This window comes from Bradysia coprophila, unplaced genomic scaffold (assembly GCF_014529535.1).
Source record: "Bradysia coprophila strain Holo2 unplaced genomic scaffold, BU_Bcop_v1 contig_94, whole genome shotgun sequence".
Lineage (NCBI taxonomy): Eukaryota > Metazoa > Arthropoda > Insecta > Diptera > Sciaridae > Bradysia > Bradysia coprophila.
The window spans coordinates 6,952,001-6,977,057 of NW_023504022.1; the positions used below are offsets into that span (position 1 = coordinate 6,952,001).

Below are 25,057 nucleotides of genomic sequence, written 5' to 3' on the forward strand. Positions count from 1 at the left end.
CTCTTCTACAGGTGCGATTATCTATTTTTATTTACACCTTTCCTTCTTCATTACGAGAGAGTGTGAGATTAGTGTGTTTCTATACCTGGTGGATGGGTGTCTGAAAACTGAAATTGGCAAATCTATTTTTAGCATCGGCTATATGCTATATACAGCTCCGATGAGAGTATATTTATATGAACCGAATATAGCATTGTGGGCTGTGGGAATTTGACGAAAAAAAAGTGTTATTAGGTCTACACACGTTTTGCACACAAATTGAAGGGACGAAATTGGGTACAAATACTCGAAATATATTTAAAAAGAAGAGAAAAAAGAAACGGTTTTTTCATGTGTGGTTTTTATGGTAAAGAATTTTACTCAGGATACGGGGTTTTAGGTATATTATATGGAAAATAAAAGTTGTATACTAAGATGATATTATGTATTACATGCATAACACATGTATACCCATTTACCTTGACGTTAACTCAACAAAACATCTCCTTTTTTCTCTCTCCATGGATCCCTGAAAATTATGTTTGGTTGGATATTGAATAAAATTGAATTAGATTCCTTTTGTTATAACGGCTGGGTGTGTTGACATGCCTTCTCATGCCTCTCACCATCTCTCGCCACACCTGTGTGGTTGCGTGGAGGAATTTTCACCGTAAATTTGAATCAAATTGATTGATTAGTGATGTGGTACATGAGACATATTGAAAGATTACCGAAATCTCTGGAATGGATTGTTGTAAAATTATCAGCGACAGCAGCAACGGCATCAGACAAACGGTTTATTTCATTAAAAATTCGGGTGTATGAATTTATGTGTCGGTCGTTTTTGTTCATCAATCAACATAATTTTCATGGTTTTGGCCTTTGCTCGATTTTTCTCCTGCATATTCTTGGTACATGAAGCATGTCATGGTAAAAGAGTCACTTAATCTACTACTTTTATTGTTCAAACAATTTTTCACACAAAATCTTTTACTTCAATTGTTTCACATTCACTCATAACAGATTGCATTGCGTTTGTAGATGTTGAAACTTAAGCGTTTAAATATCGTTTATGGATTTAATAAATGGATTTGAATTGAATTGAAGACATAGATGGCTCATTTTGTAATTACTGCATTCGTGTTACATTTTACAAAATCACTGCCAAGCCAAGTGAATAATTTATATGATTCTATAGAGCTGGGCCCCTCCAAAATATACAATTACAATAGCAAACACGTTCGTGTCGTATTATGTCACGTACATTAAGAAAAAAAAAGTTCATTTTGGCCACCAAAGTATCATTTATAAAACGCCGTTCTGTTGTAATTTCATTCGAAGTTATGTACAGGGCTGTGTAATAATTTATTACGTCTACGGAAAAGAAAAAAACATCGAAATTTTCATTTCACAATTGTGTGAATTTTTGGCTATGAGAATTACAGCAAAGTCATGCTTCGAATACAACAAGAACTAACAAACTGCCTGCAACATTCTACGAATTCCCTTTACTTATTATTTACATTTAAGTTTACATTCATCTACTAAAATTTAAAAATATTCACAGCACAACAACTTTTATGAAAGGTAAATTGAATAGCGTTTTCTCTATGCAAAGCGCCTCTGGTTCTAGAACTTTTTAATATCAAAAAATGTTTGGAAAAAACTTTGCATAAATAAGAACCCCCAAAAGGTCGATCATTCATTATGAATTCAAGAACTAGGAAGTGTTAACATTCACCATATGGTTGAAGAGACCTTGTTTACAATTTGGTGACTGCCAAGTCTGTCGCGTTATTCGTGTCAATCATGAAATTTTAGTAACATTTCTTTTACATTCGTTGCATTTTTCAAAGAAGAATCTGTAGGATCGACAATGGCGCTGAGTATAGGAGGCAAGATTGGCAATTGACCCCATGACAAAATTCTTCAAAGTACGCCTCTGCCTGGGTATCGATGCATTTTATAAATTTTAATTTTAATCTTTGGCAATACGATGCCTGCAACGAAAATTTCTGTAATAATTAGCCATTCACTTCTTCACTCAATATGTCAACTCTATCGGGTATCGTACAAGCTTTTAAAACTTAAACTTGACAACGTTTTCGTTTTTTCGCAACCTGAAACCTTAAAACCTGAAACAACATAGTACAAATCGTTATGAGTCTTTACGTGTTACGGCATGTTTCATTTTCATTTACATTGCCTAATCACGTAAAGCATTGTACTTACGAGGTTCCAAGTTGTTATTTGACAAGTGGGGAATACAGCCCTCCCCTTCGGGTCGGGCTGTAACACCCCACTTATCAAATAAACAACTTGGAACCTCGGAAGTAATATACTATTACTTCTCTTGTCAACAATTTTTCAACTTTGATGCAAAATCTTTTACTTCATTAGTCTTAACGCAGCCATATAACAGAACACTAACCAAGGCACATATTTTTGTCATATACATGTACAACTGAGAGTGGAATAGTTATTTGTTCACCGAGGTAAAGGAAAGTGTTTCGAGGGTGTTGCTTGTGACCCGATCGTAGCGAGAGCAGTAAGTCACCCGAAAAAATGAAATTTCCTACTTTTTTCCCGAGGTCAACATTTTTGACAGAAAAGGCTCCCGAAGTTTCAGCTGAGGTGAGAAAATGAATATTTTCTCGACTGCGTTGTGAAAAGACATTCACAGGCCGAGAAATATGGATAAATTAGGTGTAGGTGCGAATAAACCCGCTCAAATATCATTAAGATTAAACGGCTAAATGCCCATAAAATGCTTGGCAAATGCTGACACAGACGATCTACCCGAGTCGTCTCACAAATGCCAAACCGCATAAAATTATCTGAACCAGATGTTCCAAATTTCGTCCAAGAAAAATTAATAAATTAGAACATAAAAACTTGTGCCCAACCGGTCTCGCAAAATATATACAACAAACGACGCCCTTTCTTTCGCAACTTTCAACGTACAATTTGTATTTAAATTGCTCTTTCATTTCGATTAGAAATAATTTGCAAAAAAAAAAATCGTCTCGCCTAATTGGCGGTCGTGATGGTTGCCACATCTCATCCATCCCTACAAAAGTATAATACAACAATGCTTTTCAAACAAAAAAGAAATTTCACATTCTTGCCTCTTCGCATGCGAAATGTATCAAAGTTTCAAGCCCCAAAATATTCCTTTGTTGCTCTGTTCCCGGGTTAAATTCATTTTACATTATCTAAAAAAAAGTTTTTACTTTTCCACATATCGACATATATACCGCCCATATACATACAGATATGGTATACCCGACCTATTCGGGGTTATTCTAGTCATCACATATACACGTAATATGAATTTATACACACAATGTACAATGTTTTTTGGGTTCAGGCCATACATTTAAAAAAAAAAGGGTAGTTCATATGGATTCCCTTGGGGCACTCGACCTAACATTCTGGGTACATAAATCATGTATTGAGCTTGAAGGAAAGTAATCTCTAATGCTGCAATACACTCACTGAACGTTCCATGTATGTTAAGCTTTCATTTCATTTTCATGGGCTTACAAGCATACCGACAAAATGTAAGCGTGCGAGAGAGGCAAGATCCTCAATTCTGGGAGAACGATGGATGGATTTTAATCTTCCCATTACACGAAAACGGGATGTGTACGTTAACAGGACATGTAAAATAATATGATTTGTCATTGCAATGACACTTTTTCTCGATGCGATCCCTGTTCTGGTGATGAGAAAATTTTCCACACGAAATTCTATTTACCAAAAGCTAAAGAGATTAATAAATATGCAAAAATGCTAGAAAATATTATTCGTCCCTGGAGTACGGTGTAGCTTCAAAAGAAATGAAACACTTTTTCAATGGGATGATTTTTTGACCGACGTTTTTATTGCCCTTCGATGACTTTTATTGGGTTGAATGAACGCGATTAAATTTATTGAAATTTATAGATCGGTAAAACGTGATACACACACTCTCCAAGATGAAAATTTATTCCTGCTGATTGATCACAAATTTTGGCTTTATAGTTCCCCAGATAATTGCTACACTACAGTGACTTATAACACACCTTTATATCCGTTTACTGCACGATTCTTTCGCATATTACTAGAAAACAATAAAATGTATTTCCAGGAAGCAAACAAAAAGCACGATATGCTGAATTTTTACATTTTAATAATGGAAATATCTCCAACAACACCGGGAAATCTATTGGCAAGTCGTGTATTCTTATATGTTGCCAGAAATTGGGTCAACCCAACCAGGATAAAACTTAATCATAAGAACCGGGCCATAAACAATTGATTTATAAAATGGGGGGAAATTTTATCAAGATTAAATAGACCTTTTAGACCATAGTAGCTGCAGTCTCTCTCTCCGTTCGCTGTTTTGTAATGTAATACTGGAAATGACCAGTAAATAAAAGAAAAGCAGCAAAATAATAAAAAAAAATGTAGAAATTGTGTAACACTAGAAACAGAGATAGGGTGTGATAAAGAAAAGGGTGTGGGTGGTCGTATCATTTGTTTCGTTCAGATCAGACAGTTTTATGTTTTATTTTTATGTTTTACAGACTTTATAGTTGAGTAAGCTGATATTTATCGTGATAATCTTGTTATAAACAAAATTCTGGCAATAAAATTACTCGAGAAAATTAAAATCGAAATTTAGTGCATCTGCGTTTAGTTGAAACAATGTGCTGGCTATTGCAATTTTACCATGATGTCAAATATTTTATATTGTCAATTGAACATGGATAATAAAATCGTTATTCATGTAACAGAGAAGTGCCCAGGTCAATAATTGAGTTACAAACAATTTTTTTTTTTATTTTTTATCGATGGAGAACCTAATTATAAGACACTTTGTCTCGTATCATATGCCAAAAAAAGTTAAAACTTTTTTTATAAATCATTTTGAAAGTCACTAAAAACACGAAAATTCGAATAGAAATACAGTATGTCATCAAAAATTTTTGTATTTCGATTCGAATTTTCGTGTTTTCAGTGACTTTCAAAATGATTTATAAAAAAAGTTTTAACTTTTTTTGGCATATGATACGAGACAAAATGTCTTATAATTAGGTTCTCCATCGATAAAAAATAAAAAAAAAATTGTTTGTAACTCAATTATTCAATTGGCCTTAAACGGCTAGTCATTTGTTATCGACAACGACCACAATAATAAGTGATGAGCTCTGGCTGGAGATTTATTGTATACAACAAAATGTATTACTAAACAAATGAAGTAAAAGACTCTGTGTCAAAGACTAGTAAACACTTTAAACATATGAAGTATAAGATTTAATGATCTTATTGCCCGTTACTGAATCTATGCGGTCAATCGAGTGAACTAAATGTATTTTTTTTATCTTTCTTGCAATGATCTTATCGGCTAATTGACCTGTTTCGGTACAACGAGCGTTAAGATGTAACGTCAAGACATAAAGTGCAAAATAGCATTGATGTAACGTCACGTACATGGTACACGTTCTAATAATTTTATAGATATTAAAATTCGCATTACAAAGATAAATATTGTAACATCAACAACTGGAGAACGTCTGAGCAAAACTGTCTTAAGTAATTTAGTGTGTCATTAGAATTTTCCTGCATAAAACGTTACGTAAGATAAACGAGATGGAAAACGAACTGTGTGCGTTAGACTGACAATGTCAGTTGTTACCATCTGTCTTTCAATTAATATTCGAACTGTTGAAAGTAAGAGACCATTGAAAACTTTGAGAGGGTAGTAACAACCACCCTCGCAATTTGAATATTGAGAAAAAGTCTCGAAGTAAAGTGAAATTCAATTTTCAAATCAAGAGAATGTTTTTTTAATTATTGAAAATGAAGCGAAACCTTTCGAGACAGTTTGTCAAGAAGTGGTTGCCCGGTCATAAAATTTAATATTTCATTTTCAACTCTTCAAAGTTGATAAATTGTTGTCATTGGTCTTCATCGTTATCGGAACAGACAGCCGTCATGTAAGCAAGGTTTTTGCACATACATATGAAAGTTTTTTTTTTAAAACCTTCATAAGCCAAACATATCCGTGAAACTTGATTTTTTAATCACTGCACTTTGGTAGCTTTAACACAGACAGGACCACGAGATAGTAAGTTTGGTGGTGAGTTGAAATTTCATTTCAACTACGATTCGCTAGACTTGTCCGTGAGCAAATTGGTGTTAGAGTGTTGCATCAAGTTCCACTGTTGCCATGGCACCCAGGGCCTATTTTAAGGAAATTAAATTTCCAAAAATTCTCAAATTTTTCCATCACTTTTCGTCATTTCATCTAAAAACACAACAGATTGCATCGTAAATGTTGTTTTTACTGCCTTTTTAGTTGTTTTTCAACAGAAAACAAAATTTGGAAATTTTAAGAATTCTTGTGAAATTTGTGAAATTTTGGAAATTTTTGGAAATTAAATTCCTTAAAATAGGCCCTGATGGCACCAGATGAGAAATGGTCTTTTTGACCTGCAAAAAGTCGAAAGACGAATTTAATCTTAATTTTTCGATGAACATGAAAATTGTTCACATGTTGCTTATGGCATAGACATATACTTTATTGGAATATCCTTTCTCTGTCGATTGGATATTTCCTTCATTTCATTTCGTTTCGAATTTTTTTCCGGAATTTAAATTACCTACTCAACATGAATCATCGAATTAAATCTAATAAATTATGCAAATAACAAGTTTATTTTTTTCCTTATGTTTCCAGGTATGTAACTCTTCGAAATCGACGGAAAAAAGAAACAGAAAAACGGAAAGATATTGCACGATCATGAAAATAAATTAAAAATCAAAGTGTGTGCTTCCCATATCTTTTACCTCCCGAACGACGTCAGAGAAACGGCAACACCGCTCACACACTACAGCAATGAAAAAGAAGCAAGGAACATCAAAATTTAAGGTATATTCTTTACGATTGTACTTTGTTGAATGCTCGAGTATGCCAAAGTTTTTCGTTTCACAAGAAATATTATGTCAGATATCCCGCTATATTCAATGCTTTTTCCTTTCAATAAAACATTTTCTTTTGAAATGGTTTCCATTTTATTATTGTGATAGATATGAGCTATCATCTATCGTTCATTCAATACTTATATGTATAGCAATGAAAAATCCGTTTATAAATATTCCTCTTTTGTACGAAACAGGTTATAGGCACTTGATACAGAATATTGCATGCATTATACATCGCACACACAATCCAGCTATTTCTGCTCATAAAAATGTTATACTATGGATTCGATGTTCAAGTATGATGTGCGATAGTAGAATAGGTTGAATATACACGAATTTAGATGACCAAGTACTTTCGATGTATGTATGTTTGTTGAGTAATAAAAAAAAATATTTTCAATTCCAATAAAAATTCTATAAAATATACATGAGCGGAGGTAGGTAGGTCCCCTTCATAACCAAACCAAACGTATTGTATTTTACATATATCAATGCTTGACATCGAATGAAAATATGAAATGCAGCAAAAGACTGGCAAAGTTTAAACATTTTTAGCATTTCGTTTAGCCTGTGAATGTTGGCGAAAAGTGTATTGGAAATGTTCCCATTTTGGTATTTCCATTATTGGAATATTAGGCATCATATTAACAGACTGATCTATGTGATACGGAAAATATATGCGAACAAAAATGGAAAATAAAATGCAAAACGGTCGAGTTGTTTTTAGACACATATTTCGAGTGTTTATCTGGACATCACGAGTCATTGTGTCAGAATCGTAGCATCTGTAGCACAGTGACGAATTTCGCACGATATGCTAGTAGAACGACTATTGTTGTTAAAATGTCTGAATTCCGTTTTTGAATGTTTGAATGTTGTTTACCGATTGAAAAGAACATTTGTCGGAAGGCTTGGAAAGACAAAAAACCTTGGTAGCAATGGTGATGTTAGAGAATGATAGAAGCCGGAAGTTGTAATTCAATTATCTTTATTCATTCCGGAGGTGTCGCGGAAGAAGTCCCCCGATCGACTTTGCGTTTCCCATGGTGATATCTCGGAAAGTTGAGAGTATTTTTATAAAAAATGTTTTAGTGGAATGTAGAGCATTGCAATTTTGTAAAACTGCCAAAGGTTGGTCGTGAAGGTGTCACTGTCGAGATTCCCTAACATCAATATTTCCTGATAGACAATTGATTGTATTTAGCTTGAGATGTGAGATTGTAGTGGAGGACACAATAAAGATTATTGCTGCTCGCTGAATTTCGGCTCCCTCGATTGCTGTTAAGGAGTCAGGACATACCTCCAAAAAAATTCTAAAAATCTTGAATTTTATCTTTTATTTTTATAAATTTTTTTGGAGGTGTTCCCTGACTCCTTAACAAAAATCCAGGGAGCCGAAGTCTGACTAGCCGCAGTTGTCGGCACTCTGTGTTAAGTACTACCAGGCATGTCCCAGTCGGCGACACTGAAACCACTCTTCTACCATTTTTTATTCACTGCTTAAGTGTGCCGACGTCGCCTACGTAGCCACTGCAGACACTGCCTATCGTTGACCTTGCAAGTCTTAAATTTCGATACACACATACTCGGGTTATGTGTATAAAACATTGAACAGGATGAATTGGATTGAAACTGGCGGCTCTTGTGATTCCCTCCATGTATTTTGAAATACTTTTGATTCTGATTAATCTCCGACTAAAATTAGAATGGTTCGCCTAAATTTTTCACAGAAAACTGAACAAAATTATTTGAGAAATTTAATGGAAAATTCCTAGATAAACAGTGCCTGGATGTTCAATGTTCATATGGTAAAATCGGGCAAACCCGATTGCACCCCTAGGTTTCATCTATTGAAATTTCTCACATAATTTTGCGCTTTTAGAGTAAGATTTTGCGCCCAGAGACTAAGGTTGCCAGTCCGGCGTAGATGGTAAATTTTCATTTCACAATTTTCTCGGAAAAGGACCATCTCTAAGTTGCTCTCAGGGCTGAAGAAACAATTTATCCAGCAAATCTGCTACATTAAATTGTTCAATTTATATCTCGTTTATTAATATTATTCAAAATTGAATTTAATTGTTTTGCTTTACAATCTACCGAACGGTAAATTTGTGTAACCCATCAATTTCGTAACTTAATGTCGCTTATGAAAGGCTCTAAATATTTATGAGCACCAAAAATTGTCGGGGTTGATTTAATGGAAAAATTTCAATTAAAATATTTCACCTACAACGTACCAATTCAGACACCTCTAAATGTGTACATCATGTGTGTGTATGTTCTCCATGTGTGCCTATGTTCGCCTGACAGAATATCAAGAATTTTGCATAATATCTTGTTGGATGGCAGCAACATGTATCCAGAAATTGATTAGCTTTAATAATCTGAACGCTTGAATGCACAATGCTCCGATTCTCATTTAATGTGCAAGTCAATCTCTTTGAAGTATTTACGTTGCATGTGGAATATTGGATGGAATGAAGAATCCTCAAGCCGTCCTCCGAAACCTTCCACTTGCAAATATTGGAACATTATTATTATATTGAATTGCACATTGTACTACAGTTTGCCGTGAATGGCATAACTATTGCTGTGTTCTCGTTTTCCCGTAGATTTACAATGCTCTCGAACGTCTGAACGTAGTTTATACACGTAATGCTCCAACACCGAACTGACTAAACACAATGTGAATAGGCAAACATAAATGGTATGCTCATACAACACACCAGCAACAAGAAATTCAATTTGTTTACACAAAATAGTTCAACGTTCAGCAGAAAATATTTCATAAACTTTGGATGTGCGTTGTAAATACACATATAAATATATATTCGTACACGTTCTTGGGCGAATAGAGATTGCACCGTTCAGCACATTAGTTGATTGAACGGTTTGAAACACTTTAATACATTTTCTGCCGTTCAATTATCCGATTATTTAGTTTCGTCAAAGATACATAAACGTTCACAAAGTTCCTTGGTTTATATATTTTTCGGTTCTGGTTGTACGATTGCCTCAAGGTAACCTACTATTCGAATTGTTAACGGCATTTTAACCGTATCATCCACCCAAATATTGATCTTGTCACTATATTATTACATTGAACGTCTTAGGTTATACGGACGTTTGCAAGATGTGAATTGTGTGTGTATAGATATGATATGTAGCCACACTGCCGCACAGTGTAAGGATTTTGGCTATCATCTGGGCCAGTGCTGAATCGGTGGGGAACGATATGACGTTGAGACATTATCTTTAGAAGCATCGTTGTTGAAAATAGAAACATTCAGGTGATTTGTATTCTTTGCAGCCACTTTTTTGGGACTGCATTTTCCCAGATTTTCTTGAATTTTTCCATAATTTTCTTCTTGCATAATTTTTCCAAATTTTCTCAATTTTTTCCATATATTTTCTAGAGTTTTCCAGAACTTTTCCTAATTTTCTTTAAAAAAAAGTTCTTGAAAATTTAGAAAAACATTGGAAAATCTAGGAAATTGTGTGAAAATTCAAGAAAATATTGGAAAATGTTTTGTTGAATTTTCCCATATTTTCACTAATTTTCCAACACTTTTCTAAATTTTCTAAAAAAAAGTTCATAAAACTGTGGAAAATCTAGGAAAATTCAAGAAAATTTGGGAAAATGTTTTCCCAACAGTAGTCCCCAATTTTTTATCAGTCGACAATTGAACTCATTGTAAATGTTACAATCAGAGTCTGATTATCAGACTCACCGTTAAATGAACTAGTTCTTTCGAGGACTGCACAACCAATGTCCTTAATCTAGCACTGATTTCTGTAGCTATATAACTGTGTACGTATCCATAACTCAAACTTTCCGTGTATTTATATACACTTACATATTCACCATATTTCGGCTATGTGTCAGTCTCCACTCCTACATAATATCATGTTCCATATCGGTAAGATGATGATTTTTGGTTGCTTTATGTTTAGAAGCTTTTCGGTTTTCTGCAGAAGATTTTCTCCTTCTTGTGTTTCAATAAATTTCGGCTGATGGGTAGTTTAATGCACTATATGATATGGATGCCACCACAGTTACTATGGGTTACATACCTAGATTCGTATTATATGCGGTATAATGTTTATAAGTATATTATGTGAAGTGGAAACGTGTCTGTATACAATTATCAGTAAATGGAAGTGGATAGTAAAAACATATTGTTTTGTCGTTTTGTGAAATTTTCGAACCGTTCCCGTTGAATTGACTTGTTTATGCAATTTTGTTTTTGAAGTTAATAACTGCGAAAAGTTTTGCCGAAAATCGTTAATTTTATTTGTTTATGTTTACCGAGTATGGGGAAAGATGAAGTTTCGAATATGAGGTTTTTGGCTTAAGTTTCAAATTTTGATATCTCTCAAAAACTGCATACATGCATTATACTGCCGTAAATAGCAAAATATTTTGTTTGTCATTCGGGGTGGTGGCTATATATGTACATTGTGGAAGTTTAGAACTTCCTAGTTATTAATTATAACAAAATTTTGCATATGGGGTACACACACGATACAACTTACTGGCATGTTGTGCTTGAAAAGTTTGAAAGATTTAACTTGATTGCAAGAGAATGACAAATCTGAAATAATTCGTGTCTAGCCGTGAGCATCAATGAAGAAGTTTCCTTTTGTTTTGAGTGTGACTAAACTAAACGAAAATTTAATGGGAGGCAAGTTTTCGATGGAAATTTACGCAAAACTTCATTTCAAGTGCTGCGGCATACATTAAATGCGAAAGATAATCCAAATTTCGATAAGACAGCGAGTACCAAGAACATGTGACAAGATCGGTTTATTTAGTCGAATTTTCGTTGATATTATCCGTATAATGATTGAACGAAATCTCAGAAAGTTGTTAATCTTACAAACAAGTTTCAAAAGACTTTTTCATCCTTCGAGGAAACTAAAGAAATTTTGCAATTTTTGATTCTCTTTGCATACGTATCTGTCTTGAACGATTCATCTTAGATACATTCGCATGGAGCTTGGCAGATACATACATGACTATCAGTCAAAAGTCCGGGTAGCTCAAAACTTGTTCGATCCACGGGTTGATCAAGCTCAGATGTCCGAATGATCATTAATGATGATTAGTCTTTTATATTAGTAACTTCAAGTAACTCTATTGACTCCAACAAAGTCGCCCATTGGCACTCCAACAAAGTCTCCAATTGGCGGCTTAGGTGCCAAGAAAAGATTAGGTTCCTTGTCCGTTCTATCCTATTATATCAGTAAAACGAGCCATCAGAACAGTCGGAGCGTTTGCTGCGACTGAGCCCCGTACAAACCCGTATATCTATTGCGTACGTGACCCTAGTGCGTCTGTCACCCTACTTTGACCGTAAGCCTATGCGCCGGTTAAAGTAGTTAAAGTAAAATTATTATGTAATGTGTACATCTTAGAAATTGCGCATAGCGCAATTACGAAGCCCCGTACGACGTTCCTTTCAAATAAAACAAAAATTTCAAATAGCCCTAAAATTTTAATTTATTGAGTATAAATACACATAGGGCCTAGTATCGGCCTCAGTCCGAGGATCCAAATTAAATTTTTTTTTAACTACATTCTAATCGGCCTTTGATTACCTTCCAAATCAAACAAAAATTACGAAAAACGGATGAAATTTACTCGAGTTATATGTAAAATACACATAGAGCCCTAGTAGGGGCCTTAGTCCAAGGACCCAAATTTAATTTTTTTTCAACAACTTTATTCGGCCTTTGATTACCTTCCAAATCAAACAAAAATTACGAAAAACGAATGAAATTTGCTCGAGTTATATGTAAAATACACATAGGGCCCTAGTAGCGGCCTTAGTCCAAGGACCCAAATTTAATTTTTTTTTCAACAACATTCTATTCGGTGTTCGATTATCTTTCAAATGAAACAAAAATTACGAAAAACGGATGAAATTTACTCGAGTTGTATGTAAAATACGCATAGGGCCCTAGTAGCGGCCTTAGTCCGAGGACCCAAATTTATTTTTTTTTTTCAACAACATTCTATTCGGCCTTTGATTACCTTCCAAATGACACAAAAATTACGAAAAACGGATGAAATTTACTCGAGTTGTATGTAAAATACGCATAGGGCCCTAGTAGCGGCCTTAGTCCGAGGACCCAAATTTAATTTTTTTTTCAACAACATTCTATTCGGCCTTTGATTACCTTCCAAATCAAACAAAAATTACGAAAAACGAATGAAATTTACTCGAGTTCTATGTAAAATACACATAGGGCCCTAGTAGCGGCCTTAGTCCAAGGACCCAAATTTAATTTTTTTTTCAACAACATTCTATTCGGTGTTCGATTATCTTTCAAATGAAACAAAAATTACGAAAAACGGATGAAATTTACTCGAGTTGTATGTAAAATACGCATAGGGCCCTAGTAGCGGCCTTAGTCCGAGGACCCAAATTTATTTTTTTTTTTCAACAACATTCTATTCGGCCTTTGATTACCTTCCAAATGACACAAAAATTACGAAAAACGGATGAAATTTACTCGAGTTGTATGTAAAATACGCATAGGGCCCTAGTAGCGGCCTTAGTCCGAGGACCCAAATTTAATTTTTTTTTCAACAACATTCTATTCGGCCTTTGATTACCTTCCAAATCAAACAAAAATTACGAAAAACGAATGAAATTTACTCGAGTTCTATGTAAAATACACATAGGGCCCTAGTAGCGGCCTTAGTCCAAGGACCCAAATTTAATTATTTTTTCAACAACTTTATTCGGCCTTTGATTACCTTCCAAATCAAACAAAAATTACGAAAAACGGATGAAATTTACTCGAGTTGTATGTAGTCCGAGGACCCAAATTTAATTTTTTTTTCAACAACATTCTATTCGGCCTTTGATTACCTTCCAAATGACACAAAAATTACGAAAAACGGATGAAATTTACTCGAGTTGTATGTAAAATACGCATAGGGCCCTAGTAGTGGCCTTAGTCCAAGGACCCAAATTTAATTTTTTTTCAACAACTTTCTATTCGGCGTTCGATTACCTTCCAAATGAAACAAAAATTACGAAAAACGGATTAAATTTACTTGAGTTCTATGTAAAATACACATAGGGCCCTAGTAGCTTTTCACTTCTAAGGCCCTAATTCACGGTCCACTCACCCGATTTTAAAAAACTTTTTCGGAATTTTCCGAACTTTTTCTGAATTTCCCAAACTTTTTTTAGTAGAGGACTTGCGTCACTAACGTGCGGGCATAAATCCAATTATGATTCGGATACAGAAATCAATACAGAAAATATCGCCGACTTTTCCTGACAATAATGTCTTCTCTCTACTTCAAAATGGTCTCGACAAAAAGCGTAAAATTAACGAGATGACTAATCTACTTTCGAATGGCGGTTTTTCGAAAAATTCTTTTTTCCATTTCGCCTTACATTATCAAATATCATGAACTCAGATTGAACAACCGAATGAAGAACCATTTCCACAGCCATGCATTAAAGTTTGAAAACCGAATTATGCAACTCTGCAAATTAAATTTGATAAACTTTCCTTTTATGGAATAAAAAAGAGAAGCAAAAAGAAAACAGAAGAAAATCAAAACTAAGGCTCGTTTCTTAACAGAGAAAATTTTTATATTTGCCGTCTTTCGCATACACATTCAGCCATCAGAGCAAAAGATTAATTTTTTTTCTTCCTTCAACGGAATCAAGGGAAAAATAAATTTATAGATTTTTCTATATAATAATCTTGACTTGACTTTCTTCTCTGTGAGTATGAGAAGGGTAGTAAATTCTCAGTTCGCATTATTAACAGATATGTATAAAATCGACACGTAAGGATACATGTATTGTATATGTAATACACACTGGAAAGATATGAAGTTAAATTGTGTTAGGAGGAGAAGAAAAAAAAATGAGGAAAATTGAAAATATGAAAAAAATGACATTCGTAAGACTTGGCTGGTTCCTTCTTCTCTATCTCTCTCTTTCTCTTGTCGTGTGAAATGTGGTACAACGTATACTATTGGTGGATCTCTATATATCTTTGCACTCAAAGAACATCAATCTGATGGCATTAAAACATATTTTCTGAAAATTCCAGCAAAACCTTTTATGCAATCAAAGTCAATTCAAGTTCTAAACGAACGTCGACATGGATTTTAATGTATGAGGACATGGATAAAATGGAAAAGTGATTATTTTATTGAATTCTCAATATTACACGTCGAGTGAATACATTAATTTATACATCTTTGTCGTGTATAACAACCCCATATCTGAAAATGAACCCATTCGACGGGATAAATAAATTAAGAGCAGAGATTATTAGAATCATATTTTCTGTTTTTGGCTGATTGTGAGTTGCACAATTCGCGAAAAGATTATGTTTTACCTTTTCAGATGCGAATGATATGGCAACCGTTCTTCCAAAAATTATTGCTTTCAAACAACAAAAGACGTGAAATTAATGTGAAGTGGGGGAATGTATGAAAAATTTACCGAATTCAATTTTCTGAGAGGTTTATATTTAGCATTTCCAAATGGAAATCGTTGAAATTTTTGAATTCATTAATGTTCTCTGGATGGAGCGAATTTAATTTGAAAAGTTGGTGCTACTACCATTTGAAAATTCTAACTGTTAGAAGGTGTTGTTGAATGGTAATTCGTTTTTCGTTAGAAACGAACAATGACTGTAGTTATGTTATCGTCAAATTCATATTTCAATGTTAGGTGGAGAGTATAAATGACGTCCGGTTAAATACGAGACAGAAGAGATTTTTCGTTTGCTATTTTGACGATTTATCATGGATTTTAAAACGTCGTCCATGAATGTTTCCTTGCACATCTTATTTTAACGATGTAGAATCACGAACAAGGAAAACCGATTTATCCGATATGTTCGTACAGTTGAGGTAAACTCTTTCAGCATAATCATTCCACCCGTATGAGCAGTGTGCTTGCATGAGTGGACTAGCTGGTAAAACAGCTGAGTCAACTTTAAACGCAAAAGTTTACTTTAACTGTATCGCTTGCAGACTAAGTACAGGGTGAGACATAAAATCTCCAGGGGAAATTTTAAAATCTGAGAAAATTTCTGTTTACTTGGATCAACGTGCATTGATAACTTTACAAAATTTGTATCAAGTCCTCGACGAAATTATAGTTTGAATTTTCTCAAATTAATTAAATGAAAATTTCTGCACTCTGCAGAAAGTCGTTTTTAAAGCTAATTAGAACAGGTATACTAAGGCGTCCAGCTTCCGAACAATTTTCGCACTTCAAATAGAAATTGTAAAAAAAAAATTGAAAATCCGACTCGAGCCCGACACGAATTGAATCTTTGAAACCCGAAAAGTAGTTCTGCATTTTGCTCCATTTTACAAAATTTAACTCAATTAGCGTGTGCGAATTGCGAATAACAAAGGTAGTCATTGTCAATCACAGACAATGTAGTGAATCTGTAAAATTTTAGCGGCTCAACTATGATTTTCCTCAGATAGTTTGAAAGCAGTAACTGCCTAATCTGGAATCTAATCTTTTTCAATTCCAAATCTTTTACTTCATTAGTTTCGATCGAGGGGTAGCGGATTTGAGTTAGCCCATAGGCTGATTAAATCGGTATCCTACTTCGCGTGGGAGCATAGAGCGTCCACAAAATGTCGCCATCGTATTCGGTTTGGTGCGAGTGATTTGACTTCCATCCACTCCTTCTCAGCTTCTTTCGCTTCATTGACGACTGTTCGTTTCCACGTGATTTTTGGTCTTCCTCTCCTACGGGTTCCCTGTGGATTCCAATCTAGCACAGCTCGTGCAATATCTCCAACAGGTCGCCTTATCGTGTGGCCGATACAGTTCCACTTTCAACGTTTGATCATTGGCTTCATTTCTTCGCATTTGGTGAAGTTCCACAACTCGGCGTTTGAAATTCTTTCGGGCCAGCGTTCAGTATCCGTCTGAGGCATCGATTTAGTTGGAGAGTAATGTCGATTTAGTTTCCCTATCTGATGCTGATACTAAACAATACTCTAGAACATCACAGAGAGAAGTGAGAAGTTCAGTACCCATCTTAGTACAGTACTTATCAGCTTTTTACTGGCTTTGTTGCCAGTGGTTAATCGATCAAAATGAATCTAGGAAAACTTCATGTTTTGTGCGTATTCCCTGGCCTTTCCACATTGTTTTGTGACAAACAAGATATACTTCTGCTGTAAGAAGAGATCATTTCCAAATCCTAATAATTGAACAACATCCCCCTTTATGTCGTCATATTTAAATTTACATCATTTCCGCGGAAAGACAACGTCTACAGCAATTTGCAATACTCCTTATACTATGTAAACAACATAAAATACTCACTTAAATTAACATTTTTCAAGTGGAATTTGTCTTGACAATTTTTTTTTATCGCACAAGTCAATCCATATTAGAAGAACATTTTTCTAATTCCGAGACGCTACAAACAAAATGAATTGTATAAAAATACACACAGCGCCATAATATATCGCAGTCGTACGACCAACGAAAGGAACAGACAGAAAGTATAAAGAATAAAATGAAATAAAAAAAAAACTCTCAAAAAATGGCAGCGCACAATATTATTTAATTCTTTTTGTCGCATTTATCATCAATCCATGTCACAAAAAGATAAATTTCATGAAATAACAGAAATATACTCGAATACTGTTCCGTATGTACCACCGTATATATATATATACACACATCTCATTCATTGATATAAATTCACCTCCCACAAATTTCCATCCGAACGGAAGTTGATCCCCGTTCCCCTTGACTATTATGTTATGGTAAAAAAGGGAATCGTCAGAGAGTAAAAGCTGAAATGTATTATGTGGTTCATACGTTCTTTTTATATTGTTGTCGCGACCTAAAAATACGCTAAGTTCCAGCCATCAAGAATTTATTTATATCGAAATTATGGTTTTGGGACCGAAAGAATATGATTTCAATTTTGTGCGATAATCCAATCACTTTTTTTCTAGCGATCCGATTGACTGACCAGATAAATAATGTCATTGTCATTATTTCCTATTGTGGTTTGGATGCTCCACTTTTGAAGAGCTTTCTCATTTATATATATATCTATAATAGAACAATGACTTACGTTCAGTTTGAAAATTACGTCAGAAGGGATGAGATAAATGTAATTTTAACAAAAGAATGGAAGTAGCACACACACACAAGGAGTTTCATTTTATGGCTGTCAAGTCCGGTGCACAGTTAGTCGTTTTGGAATTATTTCGGTTAATTTCGTGAAGAAATGGAATAATTACGGAGGATTTTCCACCTGAAAAACTTGCTTCACATACTAATTTAGTGTTTCGGGCGCGTTGGACGATTATTATGTTCTCTTTGATCGCATTATTCCATCCACTTGTTCCTTTGACTGAAAGTCAGGGTCTTATGATAGAAAATCACTTGAAATGTCAGTAACGCTGAATTTACTATAATTTTTTGAAAATGTTTTACGCTGATCGGTAAAAATGTTAAATATAAACTGCGTCCGTAAAGCTTTTTCCACAATAACTCGTGTAATTCTCAACTGATTTTAAGCATTTGCAACCTCAAGAAAATTTCATTATTCAACTAAGAAAAACGAAATTCTTCAGGCCGAGTTTGTACATGTATATTATCCATTGGATAACAGGGTTTATTATTCGGAATTTCAATTCTTCAATTCTTAAAAATTCTAAAAAATTCAAAAATTCTTTATTTTAGCTAATCTCACTCTTGACAGCAATAAATAAAATAGAGCCGCACAAAAAACCTCAAAAAAGCGAAAAACAAACGAAAGAAAGGGATAAAATTTCGTCGACTTGGGGTGGACTTCCACTAAAGTCGCTCCAACCCTTTGCAGTGAAACTTATCCAAGGATGTTTTTCCATGTTACGGTACTACAGAGGCTAGGCTCTCTCACCATACATACCATGTCTCGGACTTGTGTCACTGCAGCCGCTCAGGTACTTCGGAAAATCACCTATTTTTTGATATAAAGTCATTAATATCACCGTCAGGTGAACATGGACCTGGTGGTAAGTATACTCAAATTTTGCGTCTCTTCAAGACCTTCAAACGTAGCTAAAAAAGTTTTTTCCCGAAATTGTTTCACTCGAGTAATTGAAAAAAACGATTTTGGGCCCTTTTTGGCAGACTTTTACTTCACTACCTCGATCGTCGACAACAAAATAAATTTCACCAAACGTAGTACTACGTTTTACCCGCAAAAGTTCAACGAATCGAAGGAGCTATAAGTCAATAATATCTGTGACCCCTTGTCCCAAAGTTGTTCGAAGATTTGGCGATATCAATCTTAAAGAGAAATTAATTTTTGAAAATTGAAAATTCGTGAAAATTCGTAAGAAATTTTAAAATTCCTAAAAGTTCCCTAATAAAATTCCGAACAGCCCTGTTCCTTGTTATCTCGTTGAGAAAAAATAGAAGTTTCCAGCACAAGTTGCAGGCAAATTCTGGAATCGAATTCGCCGAAAAAAACGTTTAAGCATAAGTTAGGAACAATATTTTGTCTATGGCGTGTCGGAGATACACCACAAAATTCACCTATTTATCAACCGACACGATAATTAAGTAAACATCAACTAGTGCTTGCGACCAGAGCGAAGCGAAATTTAATTTTCTTTAATTCAAAAATCTATTGAAAAAATGTTCAGTCAAAGGACCTGACCCACCCAATTCAATAATGGCGAATTTAATACCGAGGTTCTTTGCAAATTACCGTTGCATGGAGCAATTTATCCGTTTCAATACAAGTTTCTACTTGGATGAATGTTTCACCGTCACAATTTTGAGGTCCGTGATTTCCGTGAACTTACTGGAACTTTTTTCAAAACCGAAAACTAAATTCGCTTTTCTGTTATTTCGTTTTTGTCGCCAGGATTATTCCGTTTTCGTTCACCGACAAAACTACCAACAATTGCAACATCTCTTTCACAAAGGTTGTCTTAAACCAATTCCATGCCTTTAAAGCAACACTTTCTCCATGTACGTGTTCAATTTTTGTTCAGACAATTTTTGCTAAATTTTCTTTTCTTCTTTTTCTTTGTACAACCATCCCAGAGATGTGTCCGGAAAATCTAAAGATCAAATCAACCGTATAATATCTTTCTACGTTTTCGAGCATTTTAGCTGTAGGTTTTTTCGTTTAAATTTATTTACAATAGCGATTCGTTGCTGTGTGTAGTACACAAACAATGCAGACGACATACGAATACCTATTTGCTTCACTTTTCCAAGTTGTTTGAAATAAAAACGAAGAAAGAAACAGAGAGACCGTTCCATTAAAATCACATACATACACAGTACTCACTGTATTCGTTTTTGCAGAGAGCTTTTCCACACTTCTCGAATCTTTTGAATGTCACAATAATAATCCGTTCAAATTAAATTTTAGAAAGAACATTTTAAGACTTTTTCGGGTGACCTGGTTTTGTAAAGCGTACTTTGGCTTTATTTCTCGCTGTGTAAACGTTCTCTGAATGTAGACAGTGTGTACTAAATGGCAGAAATAATCACTTGTTCTACTCAGCAAACCCATCAGGTCTACTTAGGATTGTAATAAGAAAGAGCTTTTCAGTTTCATTAAACTTGTATTGCTAATTGACGGATCAAATTATGGAAATTTTGAATTGCAATAGAACGGACAATTTCACTGCGTTTGGTACGCTTAATTTTTTAACGATTTGAATAGTAATCAGGGTAAAATCTAGCATATCTTGCAAGTTCTAAATTTTACATTTACGAGTGTTTTGTTTTGTAGTTCTAATCACTTTTATTCACCGGAGAGGGATTACGACATCAGTTCTCTGTTCTCTATTCAATCAAAACTCTACAGATAGAGAACGATTCACTATCTCATTGAAAGATGTCGCTGCAACAAAACCAATGTCATCCGGAAAATAATTAATTTTTTACTCGACGGATTTTAGTCAAATAAAATGCCATCGTGTAGCACATGACCTCAGGACTCTGGAACAACAATTATTTTTCGGTTTGGCGATAAGAGTCTTACAAAAGGATGTGATGAAACGGCAGCAAATGTTTTTTCAAACCCTTATCCCCAAGCCGATATAGGGCCGATTGAAAAACTAATTACTGTTCCGGAGTCATGTGATCATCTGATACACGATGGCATTTTATTTGACTAAAGTCCGTCGAGCAAAAGATTAATAATTTTTCTGATGACATTGGTTTTGTTGCAGCGACATCTTTCAATGAGATAGTGAATCGATCTCTATCGGTAGAGTTTTGATTGAATAGAGAAAAGAGAACTGATGTCGTAATTCCTTTCCAGAATAATCAGTAAGAGTCCTCGAACATCTCCAAACATTTAACGCTCAAATGATTTGTAAAGTCAATCTCAGTCTCACTTGTAAAATGGAATTCAGTTAAACATAAATTAATTTCCTTGACTTGAAATCATGGCTTATCCGGAAAAATTTTAGGAATGTTAGGGCAAGCATCAGGCGCTTTACATGTTCTCAAGAATTTAACTCTTAAAATTTAAAAAAAATTCATTAATATTCTGGAAGTTCTCAAAATGATTAAAAATTCCGACTAATAAGCTCTGGGGTCGAACAATCCGAAATTAGTACCACCGGTAACCATTTCTATGAAAGTCAGTGCCGGTAACCATTTTGTTTTAATTCAGTGCCCGTAATTTGGTATTGAAAATTCAGTGCATTCGACCTTTTACTGAAATTCATTGCAGTAAACCTTTTTTTGGCAAAATCTTGACAGCACGATAATTGAGTCCCTACTGGCTGAATTTGATAGGCCAAGGATAAATTCTATTAAAGTTGACTGCATTCGGCATTTATTTTCGGGAGTTATTCAAACGAATTCCGTCGTGGCCAGGGTCTATTTTTAAGAAGTTAATTCTTAAAAATTCCATGAAAATCTATAAAAGAACCGTAAAATTCTTAAATTCCTTAATTTAAGAATTTAAAGGATTTTCGTAAGAATTTTTAAGGATTAATGAGCGTGACTCACTGACTCATCCCTCAAGTTTTCTTATTTTTTCTGTAAAGAGAAGAAGAGAATGCCCTGCAACTGCAAACTGCAATGTAGATAATTTAATTCTTTATCGACATTATCCTTCGAAATTTATTCTATTTTTTCCTATCGACATCTCGGTTTTCTACCGTTACAATGGGAAACTTTATTGCTTATCTTCTTTGCACTCGAAGCATTTCATTTTTTGCGACCGACCCGTCGATTAGCAAGATGTGTTGGTACGCCAAAAAAAGCATTTACAGGCTTAGCAGAATGTAGAATACTTTCTTTTGTTTCATCATCAAAAGCATGACGCTTCGCATTTTCCATGTTATATCGTGAGGAACGTACAGAGGGAATTTTGTGATGGATGTTTAATTCAAATAATAAATGAGTTAACTACTACACACAGCAAAATAATGGTTTGTATAATCGGATTGTGTAATTTGTTTACAGCTGCGAGCTATAGGATTGAGCTCTCTCTTTTTTTAAATGTTTATTGGTTAATGGGAATGAGAGATGTTATCAAACCGAAAAAAGGGAAAAAAAGAAAACAAGTGAAGTGGTTGATGAATACGAGCCAACAATGATACCAAATAAAGATCAGCTCAGAATTTCGTTAACGCATTTATTGATTTGAGTTATTCAAATTGGACGAATTGAAAATATTCCGTCTCATCCAAAAACTCCGCTGATTGTAGACTGGAAATGTCTGAAAATTTAAATAGAAAGAAAAAAACGGAATGCGTGACAACACTCATCAAAAATGTTATCCGAACTTTTGTGTCGAACCATTTTCATACAGAAACCGAATTCGTTTCCAATATTCAATGCTTTGGCCCAACAATGAATTCACTCCAAATTTCAACTATCGATTTTTTCTTCGCATAAACATTCACATCGCATAGGTAAAATACTTAACATATTTTTACAACTTTCCAGCGTCGTCACTTGAAAAACAACCCTCCCTGGTTTCCAACGAAAATATTGTTTTCCATTTCCATATCGAGATGTAAAAAAGAAATCTTTTTTTTTTAAGTTTTCTCATGCTCTTGCAGATAAAAGACATTTTAATAAACTTGTCACGTATGCATATGGTCATTCCCTTCAATAGCTAAACTATGTATTGTGTCAGGAATATCAGGACATGAAGACATGGGTTTGTCGTAGCCAAGGGGGTTGTAAAATCGTAAAAACAAAAAGAGTTCCGCATTAGACATTCTGTGCATGGTTTTGTTTCGTTTCTTTTTAATATATTTATTGGACAGGACCAAGAGACTCGAGTCACTGGAATGCGAGAGCGTAGAATGGCCTATATTATGCAATTTTAACTTTGAAGTTAATGTTCATTTTGACTGTGAATGGAAAAGAATATTTTCATTTGTAGTCATAGATAGCTCAAATTGCTGTCGTAAATGTTGTAAAAAGTGAGCTGAACGATACACGTCGTAAGAGATGTGGAGAATAATTTTCCAAATAGATTTTGAACAAAGGTAACAATCTAAAAAAGGTCTTCTTTACTTTATTTGAGTGGTTAAATATATAAGCTGGACATGTCACATTTTAGCGAATTATAAGAAAAATACATTGTTTTCTTATAACTCGCTATAATGTGACATGTCCTGCTTATATATTTAGCTATTCATTTTTGCTTAAACACTACGTTTCGTCCACTAGTTCTTGACCAGAGCCCAGTGCATATATGGTTGGTTGGAACTCTTTTCTGTCATCGAATCAGCTTTCATTGGACGCGAGTTTAAAAATATTTTTAAATGAATTCGTCGTAGTTGAACTGCTTGCCTTTTTTTGGTAACATACAAGTGATGTTGTCCGAAAATGTAATTCGTTCGTTTAGCGATGTTACAAACACTTCATTATATCATGCGAACCATATCGCAACTTTATACGTACTTCGCTCATAATATATTAAAACATCCAAGCTGAATACATAAATTTATACTAACATAGCTCACACAATGCACACAGGAATACGGCTCAAACATATACATTTTCAATAGGACGTCAGAGTGATAGGGATGAATGAATAGCTCTTTTGAGGGTGATATGGATATCATTCACGAAAAATTTATGAGTTACAGTGTGTAACGTATACATAGTTTCACATTTTAGCAATCATATCCACATACGGCGTATATTATACGCGATACGGAGAGATTCCGTCCATATTATAATATATATACAATATACAAATCTACGTTCATATGCTCCACATATGTATGCATGGATATATATATATACACCGAAGTGGCAATGAATGATGGGACCATGTATTTTGCGGTCTACTCATAATATGAATTTGATCTATTATTTATTTGTCAATGGTTCAACATATCAGGCATAAAATGGTTGAGGTTTAGAATATATCCAGTTTCGGGTAAAATGATTGAGAAATAAATTATTTATTAAATTGGATCGTTGGACCAAACAGTAGCACAGCTTATAAACATTTCAAATTTATAGTCAACTGAATTTTGTGGTATTTATTTATAGATATACTTTTCACTGTCGGAAGTGTATGATTCACAAAACGAAAAAAAAGAGAGAATATGACAATGTATGGGCGGAAAGTGACCAGTTTTCTCAGGTTTCTGCATATTATGACATCCATCCGAACCATCAACATAGAATAGTTGATTGATCCAATCAAATTTGTAATTTTAAAGCTGATTCACAGTGGACAATATGTAGTTAAAGTTTTTTTTTTAAGTTATGATTCGAATTAGCTTTAACCTTCACAGACGGCATATCAAGCGTACCAGCCTAATCGGATCTGTTACTTCATTTGATATAAGTAACTTCAATAGATTGATTTCAAATCTTCTACTTCATTTCTTTGAACATGTTTTTTGCTACAAAGTAACGCGCTATCAGAGCTTGTCGCTCATTCCTGAAGTCGTTTTCGATAGCAGATGATGGCCGTCCGTCTATACTATACATTGAATAGTGTCACCACAATTAGTGACCATCACCAATTTATCACGATGTAATCCGTAAATCTGCTACTTCACTCTTTTAAAGTTTCGCCTACGTAGACTGCTTGTTTCCAGTTTCCACAGCAGATGGGAAAAAAT

General features: G+C 34.4%; 1 protein-coding gene across 2 annotated transcripts in view; it reads left to right on the top strand.

The window, feature by feature from the left end:
* LOC119085176 (protein turtle) overlaps positions 1-25,057 on the top strand; it is a 215,078-nt gene that overhangs the window by 64,672 nt on the left and 125,349 nt on the right. Inside the window, exon 1 of one of the 2 annotated variants that reach the window (XM_037195479.1) lies at positions 6,707-6,898. The exons of the other annotated variant lie outside the window; for it this stretch is intronic. The gene's annotated coding sequence lies outside the window, so the exon portion shown is untranslated. Of the gene's footprint in view, positions 1-6,706; positions 6,899-25,057 lie in introns of those variants that run through there. 2 annotated transcript variants of the gene reach the window in all.